Raw genomic sequence first — 20,670 nt, forward strand, 5'->3', positions numbered from 1 at the left:
AACAGTTAATTTTATAAGTTTGAAAGACATTTTATTAATAAAGGAATCAAAAGATAAATCTTTAATTAATGTGAACGTTGAGATTGCTTTTCAGCACATATGAGATTGATGCGAGGATCAATTTTCGAAAGACAGACGCGCATTTCCTTTTCGATCATTTGAAGTCTCTCGCGTTTCTTAGACTTCATTTCCGTAAGGGTTCCGTTATCTGCTTTTCCAACATAGAATATATATTTTTTAAACATTATCTTTTTAATCAACCAAAAGTTCAAAAACGCTAGCAATTTTAAATATTTTACAAAAAGTTTTCGCGGCGCCCTTAGAAAATTTGCACCGGTTGCCCGATAATGCATTAAAGTGTGAGTTTATCAAATGACATCAAACACTGCAGAAAAGCACATCTTATTTAACTTTGCCTGGATTCACTACATCAAGACGTCCAAGTTTGCAACATCTACCTTGGTCTACAACTGTCTTTATGATATGCAGTATGGTGTCTGTTCCATTTCTGTGTGTTGTCATGATTTGTATTACTGTTTTGATTTGTTTGATGCTCTAGGTGTGATGGCTTAAGGTTTTGTTATTTTTATACGTTTTTTTGCAGTATTTCTGATACCACAGAAGCCCTGAGTGGAATATTTGTCATCTGTTCCAGAATTGTCAAAACTATAAAATGCTGTTGCTTGTTACATCACTGCTGGTTGCACATCTGAACCATTTAAAAAATTGTTTTACAATTGCAAATTGCTTGGAGTGTCACATGATGGGCTTATCAAGATAATTGTTTCTTTGTGGTAAGTAATTGTCACTTTGTCAGCTATTGTCATGTGTACAGATTCTTGCCTGCATGTGCTTATCAACATGAAACATGTTACCACTCTCCGGCATCATAATTAATCAGTATTACTACCTTACCTCAAAATGTCTGTGTTCAAAACTTGAAGATGTTAAGCATTCATAAAGCTGTGCTTATACAGTAGTTTAAGTGTTATTTCAGCAGTTATTGTAATGGAAGCAATCACTTGAGCTGAAATCCTGACTATGGAAATGTGTAGATCTGTCCTTCCTTCTTCTGAATCTCTCTCTCTTCCATTAGTAGCAGCGACACCGGACATATCCTATACTGGGGGTGCAGAAGCAGAAAATGACTCTGGACAGGATGCCAGTGATATCCAGCCATGCATTTCCTGTACCGTCCTTATCTGCAATTAGAATCGGACAACTATCTGTGTAAGAGCATAGCTACAATAATAGGAGATTAGCTTAAAACAGCTTTTATTAATTCATACCTAGAAAATGTTATGTAATTAGTATTTATGTTTTCTACAATTTATTTTATTCTGTTTTCATAAGAATGAATGCTTAGAATGATTTGAAATTACGTTGTTTCTGCCTAGTGTCTCATGACTTACAAGTATGACAAAACCCCCACATATAATTTAACATTCGACTCATCTTGATACAGTATCTAGTTATGCAAGATGTTGATCTTTTTAGAGTTTCTCTTTTATTTTTGTCTATTTAGGCTTAAAAGACGCTCATTTTTAGGCCATTTTTGGACAATAATCTCTGCAGGACATTACACTCTTATAATAAAGAGTAAACCAATAGAGGTCTTCAGAAAAAGTGATCAGACAGACTTGCAGTTGTGCTTGTCACATCAATCTGACCCCAAGGATTCATCCTGTAATGGGACTGGTAATATACTCATATGGAGTGTTGTTTTTTTGCTATGTCAAGGTTGCTAATCATAAATGGAATATTTGATTCTGTACCAGTTTTCCCAGCTCTCTCTAACAGACACTCCCAGAAGATTAAAATTGACAAAGCATGTGGGGTATCAGTTTAGACTTGGTCAGTGATTACAAATGTTATGTTATTTTTGATACTTTACAAGGGACCTCTATCAGAGGGTGAAAAATGACACATTTCTACTACAATCAGAAATATTTACACTTCAAAAATTTAAATTGAGGCACACATTTTAATATTTCAAATATACGTCACTATTCCTGTTTATTATGTACTTAAAGTAAATCATTAAATTTCTCATAAATACCGCAAATTAGGGCAGCCAATGCTAATTCAGACTTTTTACATATTGCTCTATTAATTTGATTATCATAATTCTAAAAATGTTTTAGAGATTATAAGTTGCCAATAGGTGACACGGTGGTGCAGTGGTAGTGCTGCTGCCTCAAATTAAGGAGGTCAGGGTTTGGGTCCCAGGTCCCGTTTGCTTGTTCTCCCTGTGTCTGCATGGGTTTTCTACAGGTGCTCCAGTTTCCTCCCGCAGTCCAAAGTCATGCAGGTTAGGTGAATTGGTGATCCTGAATTGATCCTAGTATGTGTGTTTGGGATGCGTGTATGTTTGCCCTGCGATGGACTGGCACCCTGTCCAGGGTTTGTTCCTGCCTTGCACTCTATGCTAGCTGAGATAGACTCCGGCACGCCGTGGCCCTGTTCAGGATAAAGCAGTTTAGAAAATGACTGACTGACTAGGTTGTCATGGATCATTTTCAGAGATCAGATCAAGCAGGTGATATCATTTCAGGACACAAAGGGGAACTGTCAATATCTGTTCTGTCTCTTCCTGACACAGCTCTGAGAAGATGCCAGGTGAGGGCACATGACGTGTACAAGAAAGACCCCGCTCCTTTCAGTCCCAGCGTTATTTAGTCAGTCAACCCTGGAAGGAGGTGTCATTTCTTGGACGCAAGCATATGCGGACGGAGCTTCCAATTACCGATCCACTCTTAGAATGAGCTAATTATAGAGATTCCCTTAAGAGGCATTAATTGCAAGCTATAGATGGCAATATTTTTTGTTCACATTTATGCTTACTTGTTCGCAAATTAAACAATTGTTGCCCGATGTTGTTGGACATTGTGAATTTACAGTGATTGCAAAGTACATTCTCCATCATTGCTGAAGATCTCTCTTGGTCTACTAACACCTTTAATTATAGTAAGAACAGCACAGAAATGACTTTACTATTTTGAGGCAGCAGTGGAGAGTGAACTTGCCCCAGAAGCTGCTTATCAACATTTACAAGTGTGCTATGGAAAGCCTATTAACCTAATGTATCACAGCTTAGTGTGGCAGTTGTACCGAAGCAGAACAGGGAGCTCTAAACAACACTGAAGATCATAGGAACACAGCATCCAGCAACTGAAGACATTTACACGCTGCTTGAAGAGGACGTTTAACATAATGAAAGATGCATGTCACCCTAGTAATCATCTGTTTGATCTTCTTCCGTCTAATAGGCATTAAAGAAATATTCATGTCCACACAAACAGGTTCAGAAAACAGTTTTTAGTGGGTGGGGGTTGATTTGCTCCAAATCTAGCTTTGTTAAACTTGACTTGCTTGTATGGATTGTTGTTTGATTCTAATAAAATGTATAGAATGTTGTAAAAAGGAAAAGAATCCAAGGACCATACTTCATTTGAATTCTAAATCTGATTAAGCCCACAATTTACACAGTAGTCATTTTTTTAACCTGCTTAATCCAGACCAGGGTCGCGGTGGGTGCTGGAGTTTATCCCAGCTAGCAAAGAGTGCAAGGCAAGAACAGCCCTGGATGCCAGTACATCGCAGATTTAATAAGTGTGCAGTAATTTACATTTACTTATTTGGATGATGCTTTTAACCAAGGTGACTTAAAACGTTTACTTTGCATGATACAACTGGTTACATTTCCTTTGTTTTTCCAGTTGGAGCCCAAACAGGTCAAGTGACTTGCTCACTGTCAAACTGGGTCAGTAACAGGATTTGAACCCACAACCTCAGGGTTTGAGGTCCAACACCTCAACCACTATGCCACACTGCCCGTCAAGATTATCAATAATGAATTTCCTTTTTTGACTACTGTTTTCCTCTAGGTGGCGCTAGCTCCCTGGTTGGAATAAGTTCTTTTTTTTAATTGCGGCGACTTAAGTAACCCGAAACTATGTACAGTAGATATAATATTTAAAGGGAGAAATAACTTAGCTTTCTTTTATGACGATTTATACTGCATAACAGACGGGGAAGCCATGACAAGACTTTTCACCGAAGTGGGATCTCGATGTATACAGTTTGCCATTTTCGTCACTGCACTGGAAGGATTTTAAAGCTCGGATGACGGTATCTCTCCAAATAAGGAAAAGAAAATCCAATGTCACGGTGACTGACACACAGAAATAGTACAATGCCCATTTTGCAGTTGTCCCTTTCTTGTCTTCTAATGCATGCCTAGCAGTTCTAAATGATGAGCCCCTGTGTGCTAAATCTGGCCTTGTGTTAGCTGTATATGTGAGTGGATTTATAAAATATTTTTGTACAGAGCGCAGTGACATATTAAACTTATTAACTTATTACAAGTACCATAAAAGTTTATATATTTTCAGTTCAATAGCAATAAATATGTAATATGTGTTCAATGTTTGAACAGAAATTATGCAGTGTGGACATATTTTTTGTAAATTTGTTATACTGTGTTATTGTATGTTATATTTACTATATTTTAGTTTAAGTTTTTATTCTATATTTGGCATTGACTTAAGTAGTTACTGATATACAGTATGTTTGTTGTGAAAAAACACAATGACGATAAACTCTGATCTGATCCATTATGTATATCTATTTATTCCAAATCACCGCAATATCAGATTGGAGTCTGGGACCAACCCTAGACTGGGTGCCAGCCCTCTTGGAATGCTTGAAAAGACATAACAATAGTTAAACAAGTAAATAATGGAAATGTACTATGTTAAAAGCACATTTCAGTAACTTTGTGTGGCAAACACAATTGACTTTTTCAACAGGATATTTACTGAGGTTGGTTCCTGACTTATGGGATGGCTCCAGTCCCTGTGCTCCTGAAATGGATTAAGTGGGTTTGATAATGGATGGACCAGCACTCTAAATATCCTTATGCATAAAAATAATTAAAGGTTGATACTTAGCCCAAAGTTCAATGTGACTGTAATCCTGACATATTTTTTTTAGGATAGCTTTTTGCATTTTTCAATTTTTATCCGAAATCCTCACACAGCTCTCTGCACATCCAGTTGCCGGTCTTCAGTCTGACAGTGATTCCACATTTTCCAGGTGTTTCAGCAGCTTGATGTCCCTGCCTCGTTTCTGGCAAACTTCCTCTGGGAGAACAGGAGTTACACCTTCACTTTAAACAAAGGCAGGGCCATTTGAAGAGAGGAGACTTTCAACACGACCTCTGCAGAGCGACTTCTTAGTCAGCCACTGGCATTGGAAGGAAATGGGCCTTTGTTTGTCTTTGCAGAATTCCTGAATGAACAAAATAAGTGCAGTCATCGAGCTTCCTCTGTGACCACTAACCTCGAGTCCAGTTGTAACATCAGAGGTAAGGATGTCTGTTTTGCTTTATTATTTAAGAAAGTTGGCTTTGTACAAAGATAGACAGTGCACTCTGTCTGATGCTATAGAATGCTGGCATTTTTCATGATGGCCGGTTGCCATAGGGTTCCTTTTGATATTTTGGTTCTTGAGGACTGGGACTGATGTCATGATCACAGATGCTCAAGTCTGTTATTATGGGAGCAACACCTTCACAGGGAAAAGTGCAGAGTAGTGATTTATAGGAAAGAAAGGAAGCAAGAGAGTATTAAAGTAAGAGTAAAGTAACCAGTTAAGAGCTGGAAAATGTTGTAACCTTGCAGCCTTTATTATTTCAATCAAGATCAGAATGTATACAGAAGTTTGACTTTCTGATGTTGCTTTCATTTGCTTTTAACAAACAAGCTTGATGAACTAAATGGTCTACACTTGTTTGAGATATCTTGTTAGTCTGAGTATTTATTTATCAATTTTCTGAACTGTACTCTAGTTGGGGCACCATTCCTCTGTGGGGCACACTCACACTCATTCACCCTGGACCAGTTTAGTTCTGTGGTAGCACTGGGTTTTAGGGAAATCTGCACAGACTGTGACCAGGCTGAAATTCAAAGCAGGGCCTGTAGAACACTGAGGCTTATCTAGAATAATGGATAAATGGCTGTTTTAGTGCAGGATTAACCATCAAATGGAAATGTTTATAAAAGCACAAACTAGGCTGAGCTGAAGATCTGTCTGTCCACACTGTGGCAACGAGGATATAGCATTAGATTTTACTAGCCAACCCGCGGCGTACCATGCGCCACATAATCAGGCCGGTTTTTGAATAATTTTTAAGCACAGGTAGAAAATTTAACATTTGCAAAATCGGTAATGTAATAAATCAGCAAGAAAAGCAACATTGTAACAATGCGCGGAATGAACCAACACACAATCGTCCATGCGGCGTAGCGAGGTGGGAGGGGGGTGTGTACAAAGTGCTGGAGCATCTAAGAAGACGCATGTTTGTCGCGGATGCGAATTGCTGTATGTAGCGTGTACAACACTTTGCTATGCTGCACGCGGTTGTGCGTCGTAACCAAAAACTCGTTTTTTAAAGACTGCTCACTTCATTGTGTTTTAACCTCAGTTGTAAAGGAATGTTTTAATGATCCCATGGGATACCCGTTGCAAACAGTTTTACACGCTGCATATGGCGATTCACCTCCGCGAGAAACATGCCTCTATTAACAGTCAACGTGTGGAAGGGGGGTGTGTACAAAGGGTAGGGACGAAAACAGTGGGAGCGTATGAGTCACACTTAGTGGCAATTCCACGGTTTGCAGCCCGAATGGGGTTCAACAGCTTACCCACGCCTAGACACACGCTCAATCTCATGCATAATTATTTATTGAATGGTAAACACTTGTGGAAAGACACGGTTGTCTAAAACAGGTTAGTGTGAGAATACAACAGTAAGTGAATGAAAAGATGGAACTCTGGAGAGAGCAAAATACAACACAATAGTGAACCCATGGCATAACAATCGCCTCATAATTATTTATTGATGGTTGAACACTTCTGGAAAGACACAGGCACACCCCTCGCAAACTGTTCTACACGCCGCATACAGTGATTCACATCTGCGACAAACAAACTGTTTTACACACTGCATACAGCGAATCACATCCGCGACATGATTTTTCCTAGATGGTCCTGTCGCGTCCACCCTCGCACTCGGAGCATACACACTGCCTGCTCATGTGCCCGGTCGCAAGCCGCATCCAGCCTCGTTCTCGAAGCATACACACCGCCTGGTCATGTGTCCGCTCGCAAGAGAAACTCACGGAGAGCCGTCCACCAGCTGCCTGTGTGTGTGCCTCTGTCTGCCTCTGGCGTGGCTTTCTCCTGCGCTGCCTCTGTGTGAACCGGTCAGGCACAGAGAAGGTCAGCTGGCAGGTGAGACGGTAATGAAACAGAGGCACAGGGCTTATTGGTTTTTAAAGACTGATTCCTTCATTGTGCTTTAACCTCAGTTTTAAAGGATTGTTTTAAGGATCCCATGGGATACCCCTCGCAAACCGTTTCACACGCTGCATATGGCGATTCACCTCCGCGAGAAACATGCCTCTATGAACAGTCAATGTAGCTCGGAGGTACATGACATTAACCTGACCTGCACTACATGTGGCCTCTACGACAGACGAACATAAATGACGCCATTTTTTCTGTGTCGTCGCGTCCGAGTTGGTGGGAGTGGCCCTGCGAGTTGTCGTCATATCCAATGGTCTTGGAGTTGGTGGGCGTGGCTCCTTCCTGTGTGCGCCATAGGTGTCTCACTTGTCGGCGGCTTAGTGAATCCACACCCCTTCCGGCGTGCTTTTCATGGTTGTCTTGCCTTAGTGAATTATATATATAGATTCTATCAGGATACAGATTTGGTTAAAACAGACTCCCTGTGTGACCTTAAGTAAGTTATTAACATGTTAGAAGTGTGCAGAAATATTGAATTAGATCTTGTTTTCTAGCATGAATGAGTCATGTTGCTGGTTCATCAGTCAGTTTGTTTTCAAAAGCAGAGAGTAATTTTAAATGAGCTTTATGAGACTTGCAGTGTGAGAGTAACATTTGTATGGAGCCTACAGTACATATTCAAATTTATCTGGCCTTCAGGTCATTTCCGCTGTTAATATAGAATTTTTCACAGCACGACTGCATAGTGGTGCAGTGGTTAAAGATCCCGCCATCCTGAGTTTAAATCCCAGCCCAGTCATTGCCTTTATGGAGTCCGCACATTCTGCTTATGTTTGCGTGGGCTTTTGTCTGGGTATTCTAGTTTTTCATCTCAAATCACCTTTGTTAGGGTGATTCTGACTTGGCCTTGCTTGCTGTGTGTGTATGTATGAATAAGTCCCCTCTATGGACTAGAATTGATATTAATGATGAGGCAGTAAACACTAGCTTCCAGTTAACCCAAAACTAGATTACTTTTCTAATATGATGTTGGAAACTTTTCTCACTCTACCAGTGTTTTAAATAAAAATTCAGTAGTAATTTGGCAAAATTGCAACCTGTATCCGTATTGTAATTCTACAGACATTTATAAAGCTTGTATACACACAAAAAGAGGCTCAAATTGTGTATACACAACTTCCCATGCACATATCAGGAAATATAAAAGAAAACTTGAAGGGTAAAATGTGTATTTATAGAAACTCTGACCATGCATACTCAAAATTTAGGAGAAACTGGGAAATGTCGACAACCTTGATAATGTAGGGAAATGCAGCCAAACCAGCTAAATGGTGAGTTGTACACATAATAATTTACATCTTCAAGCCATTATCATAATGTGATTTGACATGACAAACGTATTACACCTCAAAAGTGATGAATATGATGTGGAGACTGCATTTGAGTTTCCTCTTAAGAGGGCCAGCGCTATGTATTTGCACTGAAGAATTTTTTTGGTTTTTTCATCACTTCATTTTAGGGAATTCATTCCGGGACGGGTTTATCCATTCCCGGGAATTCGGGAATCCCGCATGTCATTCTTGGGAATGACACAATGCACGGGCATCTCACATGTGAACGATTTTAGAACAACCAACGCTTATTTTTAATAAAACTACTGCAATATGTTGACACCAATAAAAGACTAACCTTATCTACAAGCAGTTCATGCTGTCATATAAGTACATGTATCTAGTTAGTTGCGGTAATAAGGGCGAGAGAAAGCACCACGTGTCCAGCGTACCGCTGAGAAAGCACGCTCTGCCTCCACTGAAGTAGGCGGCACAGTCATCAGATACCGATACACTTGTTCTAAGCAATGCCCGCGCTTGCCGTTGCTCTGAAACACCGCCATTTCAGCTTTTACTGATGCATCCAGTTTCTTGTCATCATTCTGTGATGCAAGTTTCTTGGCACAGATAATGCGGATGCAACAGACTGACGCATTGCAATTTCAAGTTGCTGTTCAAAGCTGTTGTCTGACAGACGTCAATGAAGTCTGCCCCGTCCCGGCATTTGTGAGCTGCAGAGTGCAGACTCCTCCCAGTCCACTGTGCTCAGTCTTAGTTGGAGCCGGGAGACTGACTGCTGCTGGTGGTCTGTTGTTGACTGAATTAATCAGCAACACACTACACCGTGGGCCAAAAAAAGTGCCACTTAATTATTTTCAACTATAACTCTTTATTTCTTGATCGATTTGTACACGTTATATATGCAAGCTTGGCCGTTCCCTGTTTCCCTGGAATTACAGCAGTTTCATTCCCAGGAATGCGGGAGCCCGGGAATGGATTCCCTAGTTCATATTGGTTACCTGCTGTCACTTTTCAGAGGCCAGGCTGACAGGTCAGGAATATTTCAGCCAAATTTAACTTCATCATGCCTGCTGTGCTGGAAGCCATCAACTGCCTGGTGAGGCACCACATTCAGGTTTTTTATGGTGTGGGTCCACCTACATAAAGTATTACATGTTACTTCCAACATATCAAGGCAATTTGCAGCAGTGTCCAGTTCTCCTAAAATAATTGGAGCACTTTAATGCACTGATGTTGCAATAATGCTACCTAGGAAGAATGAAGTTTCCTATTGTTAACTTGGGCATTATTGGAATGCCACTAATTATCTGTGATGCCAAGACATGGCTGACAAATGTTGTGTTTCAGTAGCTTGGGTCAACCTGTGATTCATTTATTTTGAGACAAAGAGCTTTGACAGATGTGATGGTACTGTATGTGGTCGCTGGCTTGTTGGTAAGGTAACTCAGTTATTCATATGGCCTGCACTATTCATTGCAACAGTAATCAATTCATTACATGTGCCAGGTATTAGCAGCTGCTCACCTTATGCCTTTCCCTGGCCCATAGAACACCGAGTAGAGGCACTATAATGCTGTGCATGATCTTACTTTTTGAGTGGTGGACCAAAGTCAGCTACTGTTGATCGCAGGTGGTGGGATCTCGAAGCCTCAGGTGGGAGGATGCTCTGTATGAGATTCATTAGCATGCTTCATAAATGGATGTTTCAGGGTGGTGTTCGAGGTGTTTACAAGGAGAATGTGATTTCTAAAGGTTAATGTGCATACGTCAGGTTTAATAAAACTGTGTTTTTTAGTGAATGCATTTTCCTGTTTGCTGGCGTGTGCATGTTTTCACACTCCAATCCATATAAAGTTTTACAAATGAGACCCTAGTCCTCCACATTCAGGTTCAGTTCCTGCACTGCATCTAGTTATGCAAGGATGAGCTAAGACCGGCTTTGAGCTAGATTAAACTGGCTTTGGAATTGGATGTTGTATTATTTCCCCCAGCAGTCCTATGTCCAGTTTTAAGCATTGGTGTACTGGACAATGATGAGTGGCAGTATTTACTGCTCTTTCAGGCAATATTTGGGTTCCTTATTTTATGTAGACCCATTCAGAATTAAGTATACATTGAATTAATGAGCTGTGTAGTCTAGTTGTCAAGTTGTTCAACTGTAAAAATTCAAGATTACTCGGTTCAAATCCTGCCACACTAAGCAACCCTGAGCAGTTACACAATACACCCGTGCAGACCTCATAAGCAAAAATGGTTTCATAGCTCTGTACTTGTAAACACCCCATACATAATGACAAGTTTCAACTTTTTTGTACTCTAATTAGTCTTCAGTTGTTAGAGCACACACACTGGAGTATTATGTTCTGCAAAGAATACTGAATTACACTTGTGATTTAAAGAATACTGACTCTCTGAACCTGTAGAATTTTACAAGATTTTATAAAATGTGACTTTAAAACAAATGTGATTAGAAGATAGTGAAAAATTAAAAAGAAAAAAGACAAGTCCATCTCATTTGGGGGAAATACATTCTTCTGTTCACTGTGTTTTGATTTAACTTCCCCCATTAGTCCCACATTGGCTACCAGCCTTTCACAACTGACATCAAGTTGCATTGCATAAAAAAACTCAGTGAGTCCCTGTCCCAAACTATAGAATTTAGAGTCATAAGTATTGGAACACATTTAATTACGATTTAAAATTGAGATGACTCCCTCCGGCTGGTAACTAAATTTGGGTAGTAAGCTTAATCAGTACGTACCTTATGTTACAACAGGATAGTCTGGGAAGGTAACCGTTTAAAACCTGCCTGAAATTTTGACACTTTTTGTAATTATTGGAAAAGGTGAATCTGCCCAAAATTCAGCCGATTATCATGTATTGTGTCCTCAAATGTTATTCTCTACCAGTAGCGGCACACTGCACGATAATGTACAGTAAATACACTTGAGTTATAGTTTTTATACTCTTTCTCTGTACGTTTATAGTGAGAAGTCAAGCAAAATGACACCCTTCATTGGCAAACTAAAAAGATTACAATATGCAAGCTTTCGAGGCAACTCAGGCCCCTTCTTCAGGCAAGATGTACCTGTACGTTTGCTCAGAGGTTGATGCACTTGCTGCATCCTGAGCAGCTCTTCTTTTCCCCACCCTAGCGGCCCGCTTCTTCTCTTCTTTTGGCATCTTTTTGCATTAAAACTGCTTAAGTCAGTGTTTGTGTTGCAATGACTTAGTACATTTTCTTTAATTTTTCACTTAAGCTGGCACTTAAGTCTTCAATCTGCCCCAAGAATAATTTAAGATATGAAGAGATAGGGGGAGTGATGGTGAAGGTGGTAGGGAATGAGAACGGCCTCTGTACATATGCGCCGCACTGCCTGCCGCTGCTGAGAGTTGATTCTACAATAAAATAAAAATAAAAAGACAAATAACCTTGGATGTCAATCATTACCCTGAAAGCGGACAGTAGAAGTCACGTAGTATATGTGCACCAAATTTCTGGTCACTAGGTCAAATGGTTTGCGAGCTACAGGTGATTTAAAATCCTGGACAAAAAAAATGAACAGCCATGGTAGTGTGTTGTATATAAAGATAGGAAAATTGTATAAAAAATTTTAATTTTAAGTGGATCAGCTTAATGGGGCAAATTCAATCTTTCTAAAGCTTCATAATGAAACTGTAGTTCTGTATTGGGCCACATTAAGTCATTACCAATGAAGTTAATTAAGTTACTGCAGCCTCTTTATGTGTCTTTGTATGCATTGATATGGTATTTGCACTTCATACTGTATGTTGTAAAAATAAGGGAACAGTGACTGCTGCATGATTGGAATTATTGTTATTTTTCATTTAGCTGAAGCCTTTATCTAAGGCAGAGGTTCTCAACCTTTCTAGTGTCGCGACCCTTTAATACAATTTCCCATGCTGTGGCAACCCCAACCGTAAAATTATTTTCATTGCTACTTCATAACTGTAATTTTGCTACTGTTATGAATTGCAATGTAAATATCTGATATACAGGATGTATTTTCATTGTTAGAAATTGAACATAATTAAAACATAGTGATTAATAACAAAAACAATATGCAATTATATATTGTGAAATATTTATTTCTAATTACAAATAAATGAAATTTTGTCTTTATGACTTACGTTTATTTGTTTTTCTGCATTGTGTATTGAACTGTATTCACCGTATTCATGTTGTATACTTATGTGAAAATGTGAAAAGCATGGCGTAGCATGGGTAACAGTCTTAATATAACAACAGTAAACTACATTGCTACAAAATTGTTGCGGCTGTAGGCGTAAAAAGCCAACGTCAGTGCGAAGGTTGAGGCTGCTTCTTTCTCACCATATCAGAAATTCTTGGGGCAGTCTTTGCAAGAGCACAATGAAGATCATCTTCTGCAACAAGTCTACTTCTGTATTTTGACTTGATAACCAACAAGCTGGAAAACCCTGTTTCGCAAAGATATGTTGTTGGAAATAGAAGAAGAAGTGCGTAAATCCCCGCAACAGCGTGATGTTACGTAACGTCACACGGTTTGATGTACAGTAATGTAAACAGTTCAAAATAATAAAGTTACAACAATTAAAACGTTTGAAATTATTCTGATTCAATTGTCTGCAACATCTATCCTTGAATGACAATTATAGAAAAAAACTAGTAACTACCAATGTAAAAAATTTGTACAATAACAAGTTTCACACATTAGAATAGACAAAACCCCTGGCAAATTGTCATTCGACCCCCGATGGGGTCGCGACCCACAGGTTGAGAACTGCTGATCTAAGACAACTTAAAAATGTATTTTTTTTTTTTTACAGCTGGGGCAAAGGCATGTTAAGTGACTTGCTCAGGGTGACTCAGTAAGACAAAGGTGAGAATTTAAATGCTCAAACTTCTGGAATTAGGTTCAAAGTTTTAACCTCTACAACTACAATGCTGGAGGGGATATTTCAAAGAAAAAAAAACACCACACCAACGAAAGAAAAAAATTACAAACCCACAAATGGCCTAGCAATGTTAGCTGAGGTGGAAATGATAAATATAGGAAACAGGGGTCAGGACTCAATTGGAGTGTCCTGGTTGGGACAACGTTGAATCAGACAGAAAGAAGTAAACCTGTCACTGTACTGGTTGAGGAAGAATAGGATGGCAACTGCTTCTTCTCATATGCCTCCAAAGGTGTTTATCCAGTTCCAGCACCACTATTCTATCGTCAAAATACCCATCTGTCACTGTATAGTTCTGTTTCCTTAGGAGGCATTAGCTCTCCGGAAATGTGTTCTTTTGACACTGCGGCATATTAAGTAACCAAAAAATATAGAAATATGACAGAAAAGGCGATATCCTTTCCATCGTGATTATGGCGGTACAAAAATCACATGAGAGAAACAGATATACTTTAGTTTACTTTACTGATAGTTTTTACGCGGTTACAGACGGGAAGCTTATGACAGACTTTATCAAGGTGGGGTCTTGATCTACTCAGTCTGCCATCTTTCGTCACCACGCTGAAAGGGTTTTCAGAACAGAGGACATAATCTTCCGCCCGACAGCTTCAAAGGTTTGACTGCTTGTTCCATGTACTTATACTGTCTTCTCCACGTGCAGGGCCCTCTCTGGTCTCCAAACAAGGACAGTAAAGGATTCAGTTTCATCTCAGGAATAGTACAATGCCCCTCTCTGGTCTCCAAACAAGGACAGTAAACTCAAACCCCACCTCCAACAAGAATAGCACAACGCTCACACTGCAGTTTGTCCCATTCTCCAAGCTGCTAGGTTAATGGTTTCTGAATGCAGCCTAGTCCCTGTGTACCATACTTGGTTTGCCTGTATGAATGACTCCAACAGTGTGCATAGAGACAGTGACAATAAAATGAATATTATAACAAACTTAGTATAACAAGGTCTAACACCATTTTTTCCATCTGTTCTTTCATTTTGATGCTGTCTGCTAAGTTGTTTTTATATCTATCCATTGCAGCACAGGTCCTGCTGTTTGTGACTGTGTCCTCTGCCTCATGCAAAAAAAAAAAACCTCAATTTGAAATGCAAATCCCAACATTGCTGTACAGACATGGCCAAGCTTCCAGCCAGCAGATAACGTGCACTAAAGCCATTCATGCCGCAGAAATAATTCAAATTTCTTTCCAACAGTCAGGCTAACAGTCACTTTTCTCTGCTAATCTCCAGAGCTGTTAAGAACGAGATGTTGTGCAAGCTGGGTTTTTGTAAGCTGTTCATCTCATTGAAAATGTGTCGACAGCCGGTGCATAGAAGCCTTTAGATGGACATGACCAGAACTGATCGGGGAAAGCTGTCAGGTTAAAGGTAAAAGAAATCAAATGTCGGACACAATGGGAACTTAGAATTTAGGAAATTATACAAGGAACAACCTAATGCTTTTATTTTAAAGCAGAGTGCAGCTGAGCTTGGTCGTACAATCAAATACAATTTAGATGGTTATGTTTATAGGAATAGAAGTGCGTGATATGTTGTCATTAAATGAGTTAATGAAGAAAGCTGAAGACTGTCTGACCTTTACCACCATATATATGTATATATATGTACAGTATATATATATATATGTGTGTGTGTGTGTGTGTGTGTGTGTGTGTGTGTATATATGTATGTATGTATGTGTGTATATATATATAATTTAATCACATAAATGTATGTAATTAATTACAGTTAATCACATCTAACAATAAAAAATATAATTATAAAAGTAATGCATAAATCATGAAGTAAATACACACAGAACCACAAAATGAATTTAGAATCGACACCAAAAATATTGGCATAGTTTAAACATAAACAATGACCTTAAACCTGAACTTTTAACAAAATATTACTTGAGCAAGTACAACTTGAATTTGAGTGCCTTCCTAAAAAGCAAGTTGAAAAGAAGGCAATAAGAAAATGAGGCCAATGTAGTCATTCTCAAATTGGCGTAGCATGTGAGACACAGACGTGTCAAAGTAAAAAACAATCGCGATGACTTTTGACTTTGAATTCACTGCTAAAGACTGATTTATTTAAAAGAATAAGCATCTCTTAATAAGCATACATTAAAACTTGTGTTCAAACTCTGTAAATACTATCCTAAATTGTTCATCACTATCAATGACTTGTACTCTACACAAGTGTTTTTCAGTTGGTGTGCCTTGGAAATGACAGTGTAGTGCCCCTCGGTCCAGACCTGATAGAGACACACTCCTCAGGTGGTCTGGAGAAGTCGACATTAAAGTGCTCTGTGATCGGCGTTTTGCAGACATAGCACTTAGGGAGCACTTTAGCAGCCAGGTGATGTGTCGCGGGTCCACCTGCTAAAGTGCATTTTCGCTAGTGACTCTTGCAGAGCTGAGAGCCAGTGGGCATACGAGTTGCCTCTGACAGTGAGTCAGTGGAGTGAGGCAGAGAGTGGACTGGCTGTATGTGTGAGCAAAGCACAAAGCAGCTTGGAAATGCATCTAAAGTGCTCACCAAGTGCTGTGTCTGCAAATGGCAGTCTCTGAGCTGCTTTTTTTTGCTGCCCCCTGTCCTGCCCCTTCTGACAGTTTAGCACATTTAAGGGATTTCATGCTTTTTTAGTTGGTACAATCTTGGTGTACCTTGGGATTTTTTAGGCTACAAAAAGTGTGCCACCACAGAAAAAACTGCTCTACCTACACCTGGCATGCTAAAAAGATCTCGGTAGCTGCTGTCTTGCTTGAAAACTGACACTGTGCATTACTTGGATGGTTATTTTGCGTTCTTTACATAAATTAGCAAAGATACAGCCAATTAAAATAATGAATAGGGATAATCATTTCACTTGTATTTCGTAGAATTTTGTCATCATATTAGGGCAGTCAGCACTGTAAGCTACTTGGTGAATTGAAAACAGAGGTACCAGACCAGGTATACTGTATTAAAATTTAAAGAGGTCTGACGAACAAACTTCTCACGTATCAAAAGTCTGAACTTCACGTCTGTGGTATGATTCAGATCCCTATTTATGTAATCATTGAATGTCTATAAGCAAGGTATAATTACCAGAGCATTTCAACAATATTTATTTTCAATTTAATTGGCCTTGTATTTGTATGGAATACAAATAACGTATCTTTAACATAACAGATATAACAAATAAACAGCTCTATTTAATAAAAATAAAAGTAGGCCTATCACATTTACATTTTAAGTGAAAGAAAACAGAACCATCTGAATAAAACTAAAAAGTACACTCTTTTACAATGGTCCAATCAGAAAATGCATTTTTTATGTTGCCCTAAAATCCACACTACTTTAAGTGAATATTAATTTCCATGCTGCTGGGCTGAAAATGAATATGAGAGGACTCCTGTGGATCTGTCAAAGTGGGCTCTCAGTTCAGTTATTTTATGTGCCCACACTTCAGACTACTGCAGATATCATTGCACAAACAATTTCTCTCTTAGTTGCGCTTCACATTGCTACTTTTTACTAAAGCCACAGTTTTCGGAACACATGAGACAAACTAATTTTGAACTATCAACAGGAAGAATGCATATAAACATGTATTGGTTTGTCCATCTGTGGTGGGTTGGCGCCCTGCCCGGGGTTTGTTTCCTGCCTAGCACCCTGTGTTGGCTGGGTTTGGCTCCAGCAGACCCCCGTGACCCTGTAGTTAGGATATAGCAGATTGGATAATGGATGGTTTGTCCATCCATCAGTCTACTTTCCTTTTTTGGAACGAGCCATGTCCCGTATTACTCCTTTGTTTCTGTTATTTCCTTTTGTGACATTCACACGTTTTACCCATGCACTGCAACAATCATATCGATTTGCTCTCCGCTGAGTGACAGGAATAGACGCACACACCTCAAGAAGAGAAAAAAAAATTGCCGCATAAATGTAATCAGCTATTCTCATTAATTTATCAGAAATGCGTCACGGTCCAGATAGCACTTTCACTCAGTCTGGGTCCGCCATGTACTGAAGCCTGTACTAGAGACTTATTTTGGTTTTAGTGCCACTCAAAGACAACTTATTTAGCACTTATGTGATATGACATTGATTTGATCTTCTTACAGAAACATTAAATGAGAATAAAAAGAGAGTGTAATTTTTACCTTCACAACTTTCCTCTAGCATTGTACCAGTGCCATAAACCCTCCATTCCCATCCTGTACAATGCCACCCTGTACAATGCACTGTCTGAGATGATCATATTGTTGCCAGCCTGGGATATGATAATATTTTTTAACTCATTAAATGTGAAACATTAATCGCAAAAATTAACGCATTAACTTTCCCAGGCCTAATATATATATATATATATATATATATATATATATATATATATACTAGGGGGTTCACCCCCTTCTCGCTTTGCTCACCAACCCCCCTGGCCTGCGATACGTGCCAGCCACTTTGCGTCTCTGCCGCTTGCGTTGTGAAGAGGGGGGCTGAACGTACCCCAAGGAGACACAGCCTGATGCAGCACACGATAGCAGTGTCGTCAGCGAACTTTTGCACATGGCAGGACTCCGAGTTGTATTGGAAGTCCGATGTATATAGGCTGAACATGACCAGAGAAAGCACAGTCCCCTGCGGCGCTCCTGTACTGCTGACCACAATGTCAGACCTGCAGTTCCTGAGACGCACATACTGAGGTCTGTCTTTAAGATAGTCCACGATCCATGCTACCAGGTGTGAATCTACTCCCATCTCCGTCAGCTTGTCCCTAAGGTGCAGAGGTTGGATGGTGTTGAACGCGCTAGAGAAGTCCAGAAACATAATTCTTACAGCACCACTGCCTCTGTCCAAGTGGGAGAGGGATCGGTGTAGCACATAGATGATGGCATCCTCCGCTCCCACCTTCTCTTGGTATGCGAACTGCAGAGGGTCGAGGACGTGCCGGACCTGTGGCCTCAGTTGGTGAAGCAGCAGCCGCTCCATGATCTTCATCACATGTGACATCAGAGCGACAGGTCGGAAGTCATTCAGCTCACTAGGACGTCTTGTGTGGTTGTTCCTGGCATATTTTTAACTTGATATTATGTCCTATTTATTGATATTGCTATTATTTATTGTTATTTGAATAGTTCAGCAATGTAAAGACTAAAGGATATATATATATGTCCATGCAGATTGCTCAAAGCCCAAATGCTAACCTTTTAAGATAATAACCAGATAATTAGGTAATTTACAAAACTGGCCAATAGAATCCTTGTTTTGTCTATGTTTAAGGACGTATTGACTGATTTATGTTCATGCAGAAGCTTCTTAGGAAAATAGGTATATTATATTTAGCTTATAATTGTTAGGTAGAGCAGGGCATTAGCAGCATATACTGTTTGTGAAAACTCATTTTAGATTTCCAAATATAACTCCTAATGGCAACATATAAAGTGAGAATAAAGTTTGTCTCAGCAGTTATACTTATGGTAGAAAGGTACATTGTGTACAGTTTTATTTATTTATTTTTTCTGCCTTTGCTTTCTTAAACACTAAACTCTCCCAATTCACCTGCTGCACTAAAATGAGGTCCCATGAGTCCTGAGGGACTCCTACTATGTTGTAGAATACACACTGTTAAGTCTTAACCAAATACTGTATAAATTCAGTCAGGCCTTTATAAGAGACTGTGTCAAATTGTAGAATATTTTTTTAAGATCTCCTGTCACTTGTGTTTGTTGTAATTACAAGTTTACCCTGGAGAATCCCTGCTTACATTAAGTATCGCAGTCCTTCTCAACACAAAACTCCTCTGTACAGATGTAAAGGCTAAAATATGTGTTTAATACAAATGTCAATAGTCATAACAAATATGGTTATTGTTGATGTTGCATTATGCAGAGGTTTTGGCAAGGAGAAAAAAAAAGATTAGAAATGGTCTTGTTAACAGGGGAGCTCATTGAGTTTTGTCTGTTAATCATGATGAGTGTTGTCTCTTCTAGAAGTTTAAATAGCCATTGTAGTAAGCATGCAAACACCAGCTGGTTTCCTTTCTTATCAATGGTACCTGCAGTATATCCATTTTTTTTCTTTTTGATATTTTAATGTGTTTTAAATCCTCAACCATTCTGTTCTCACTAGGACTGCACCCTGATTCTGTTTTTTTTTTTTTTGCTACTTTTCCTCATAACCCCATTAATTTGTTTATTGCTCTCATCTTGCTGAGGATTGAGCAAAAGGGGTGGGGCCTCCAATTGCCCTTAATTACTCAGGTGTGCTGTTGTTGTTACTGCTTTTTAAGACTCTCTGTGCTCTCCATTTACTCTTGGGACGCACGCATGCACGGAATTGAATTGAATTGAATTGAATTGAATTGAATTGAATTGAATTGAATTGAATTGAATTGAATTGAATTGAATTGAATTGTGGAAATGCTTAATGGTTGATTTTTGAATGTTGAGATTAGTCCCTTTACGATCAGGTTGGCACAGAGTATCCTCTGTCTCAAACATTTTTTAATTGTTCTTTAAGTTGACTATTTAGGTTATAACTGTTTTTACTTTTAATACATTGCTTTTACTGGTGCTATGCTTGATTTCGTTTTTTTTTTTGTGTAGTTTAATGTAGTTTTCAGTGGTTTATTTATTAATATAATTTAGTCTTTTCAGTTATTTTTGTCTCTGATTGATTGATACTTTCATTATTCTAGTTCTTCTATTAATGTCTTTAGTTGTCCATTCTCTAACTTCTTTGCTATTTGATTAAGCATTTTTCTAACTTCCTGGAGTTTAGAATTTTCCAATTGTAGTGTTTTGGTAAAGGTTGATATTTTGGAGGAATCTAATAATTGAGTGTTCTTTGACAGGCAGAACAGTAATGTTATGTTTGTTTCAAGTGACCATCTGCCAGCCTGTGTGTGGAACAGATAATGGAAAGCTGAATAACTGTTAGTAATTAAAGTGAGCAATGCAGTGGGCTTTTTATACCATTTATTACTCATTGATGGTACTTGCAATCCCTGGTTCTCTGCCCACACTCTTCTAATGTAATAGAGTGTGGGAGTCCATAAAACCC

At 39.1% G+C, this 20,670-nt stretch overlaps 1 protein-coding gene across 3 annotated transcripts in view; it reads left to right on the top strand.

Moving 5' to 3' along the window:
- Positions 1-585: 585 nt before the first annotated feature.
- ano7 (anoctamin 7) overlaps positions 586-20,670 on the top strand; it is a 123,922-nt gene continuing 103,837 nt past the window's right edge. The window contains exons 1-4 of one of the 3 annotated variants that reach the window (XM_039761809.1): positions 586-794; positions 1,100-1,230; positions 5,098-5,368; positions 13,494-13,546. The gene's annotated coding sequence lies outside the window, so the exon portion shown is untranslated. Of the gene's footprint in view, positions 795-1,099; positions 1,231-5,097; positions 5,369-13,493; positions 13,547-14,860; positions 15,004-20,670 lie in introns of those variants that run through there. The other 2 variants (XM_039761800.1, XM_039761818.1) reach the window with 2 other exon arrangements.

The sequence above is a fragment of the Polypterus senegalus genome, chromosome 1 (genome assembly GCF_016835505.1).
Source record: "Polypterus senegalus isolate Bchr_013 chromosome 1, ASM1683550v1, whole genome shotgun sequence".
In the NCBI taxonomy this organism is placed as follows: domain Eukaryota; kingdom Metazoa; phylum Chordata; class Cladistia; order Polypteriformes; family Polypteridae; genus Polypterus; species Polypterus senegalus.